This window comes from Lactuca virosa, chromosome 9 (genome assembly GCF_052849685.1).
Source record: "Lactuca virosa cultivar CGN04683 chromosome 9, Lactuca_virosa_CGN04683_v6, whole genome shotgun sequence".
Lineage (NCBI taxonomy): Eukaryota > Viridiplantae > Streptophyta > Magnoliopsida > Asterales > Asteraceae > Lactuca > Lactuca virosa.
The window spans coordinates 68,460,761-68,463,236 of record NC_136434.1 but is presented as its reverse complement, the minus strand read 5'-3'; the positions used below and the strand labels follow the sequence as shown (position 1 = coordinate 68,463,236).

At 30.1% G+C, this 2,476-nt stretch overlaps 1 long non-coding RNA gene across 1 annotated transcript; it reads right to left on the bottom strand.

The window, feature by feature from the left end:
* Positions 1-240: 240 nt before the first annotated feature.
* Positions 241-1,719, bottom strand: LOC145140884 (uncharacterized). The gene is made up of 2 exons (XR_013722327.1): positions 1,296-1,719; positions 241-549 (listed from the first exon to the last, which is right to left on the bottom strand). It is a non-coding gene; the product is annotated as an uncharacterized LOC145140884 (long non-coding RNA).
* Between the last annotated feature and the right edge of the window lie 757 nt (positions 1,720-2,476).

Sequence of the window (2,476 nt, the reverse complement as noted above, 5' to 3'; positions counted from 1 at the left end):
CTTTTATTTTCATCCATCAATATTAAAGCTATTGAAAAACTTTTATTTTCTTTGGAATACTTTAATCATGTTTATTAATGAAACACATTCCCGATCATATATAAATTAATTTGAATTACTCATGAATAAAACATAATTTAGATATAAAAAATTCAATACAATGTTAATTATGAATGATTAAAAAGTAAGCAAAAAAACAATGCAACAGAAAACAAAATTCATGCATTGATCTAACAATAATGGAATAGAATATATTACCAACTTCTATTCATAAATGAATAACACTACATTTAGTATTATTAATAATTTCATACATTTATATCATCAAGTTTTATTCTTAAATGAATATAACTAATTCCAATTCTATTAATACATATTTATTTCTTTTCCCGCTGCTACTGTATGTTTCCTTTTATCTTGCATTGAAATAATGAAATATGGTCACTTGAAATGGATTGCTTCGGCAGGAATTTGTGTTTCTTTTTAGTTGCTGAAATTCGTGAGCCGGGTAACGAGCAACAGTCCCAACACCTTTTCTTTGATTAATCTCTACAAAATAAAAATAACATGTAAATACAATAAAAATATTAAAAGAATGATTACTAGTGGATTACAAGAGAAAACATGTTAGTGTTATAATCATAAACAATTAAAATTGGTGTTCAATTCATTTATATAGCCTACATTTATAATTAAAATTGGTGTTCAATTCATTTATATAGCCTATTGTTATAATCATAAGTGATTGTAAGATGAATAAGATATAAATTGGAGTTGCATTTCTATATTTGTAGTTATATTCACAAATGAATAATTACCTCCGATCATAAACGAATATACCTAAACATATAATATAACTTTTTTAATTGCTTTTTAACTTTTTTAAAAGCAATTGCTTTTTAACTTTTTTAACTTTGAGAATTTCTATATATAACAGTAACATGGAAACAAAATAAAAGGTCACCAAAAATTTCTAAGAAAAATATTTAACACCATAATATATTCACTACAACATTCATTGATGGATATACTAACAACGATTTTTTTTTATTTATTATTATTGTTTTTTTTTTTTTGCAAAATAGTTCGTAACACTATCACTTTATTAATACACAAATAAATAATTATTCATATGGTTTGATTAATACATTTGTAACGATACAGTTCTACTCATATTTACCCAAATCAACCACATCGAAAATTTCCACAATGTTGGCTTTAGTTTAATGAACTACATCAAAATTACCATCTACTCATATTAGATTTTATGAAATAATAAGAGATCGAAGAGAAACCTTTGATTTACATAAACTCATCCACTGTATTTTCAAATAATAAACGTGGATTCAAGCCCCAAAGCATTTCTTCACCGGAATTAAAGAACTAACAATCATGACCATAAGGGCATATGTCGTCGGCGAGAACTATTCGACATACCTCAGTTTTGTGTAGATGGAGATGAAACCCACATACAAAATCGGAAACATAAATCAGTTAGCTTCAAAAATTGATATAAATAGGAAAGCAACAAGCAAGATGATGGAGTAAAGAGGAGGGTCGAAGCTGACCGGAATATGGCGTATGATGTAGAGGTGATATCGAGATGGCATAAGGTCAAATGTGGTCGGGGAGATGGTGTGTAGATGATGAAGCCGTAGTTTACTTTTCTTTTTAGTTTTTGAACGGCCGTAACCCTAGAAATATATAATTAGAGAGATATTAATCTAGAAATGAATAAGCTAATTCTAAGGAAATCAATAATTTTGAAATTACTTTCATACCCTTTACCTGATTTTATTATTTACATTTTGATACATTCAGTTTTAAGATTGATAAAAATGCCCTTGAATACTAGCCATTGATCTAATTAATTGGATGGTTGTCATTTGTACTCGCGTTCTCAACCTTTTGGGTGTTCTCATTTTAACCTACCTCTCTCTCTCTCTCTCTCTCTCTCTCTATATATATATATATATATATATATATATATATATATATATATATATATATATAAGATTAAAGTAACTATGCACTCACTTGTTAAAGTGATGACTCTTCTAGAAACTAACTTTTCCTTTGACGTAATAGGGATTCAATAGACAGAAATATGGAAACTGAAATGGCGTAACTTCGGGCTAATAGCTACTAGATATCGGGATTCTAGGGACCTCATAACTTACCGAAATATCCTAAGTACTAAGAGAATCTCAGACCAAAAGAGGTAGAATCTAGAGAGGGTGGTAGAGGAGATGTGAATTGGAAGGAGCACAAATGAGCTACTTATAGGCTGGAACTCTGATCTGCGTGCTGCGCAAGGGCCATGTGCACCGCACACATGGCCGATGTGGCTCCTCAAGTGTGCTGACACGTGTATGGCTATGTGTGGAGCGATGTGGTTGGCTTCTAGAAGGTTGTGCGTGAGGCGCACACGCGTGCAACGTTTTTCAAACTTAAGAATTATGAAACAGTTTCATAC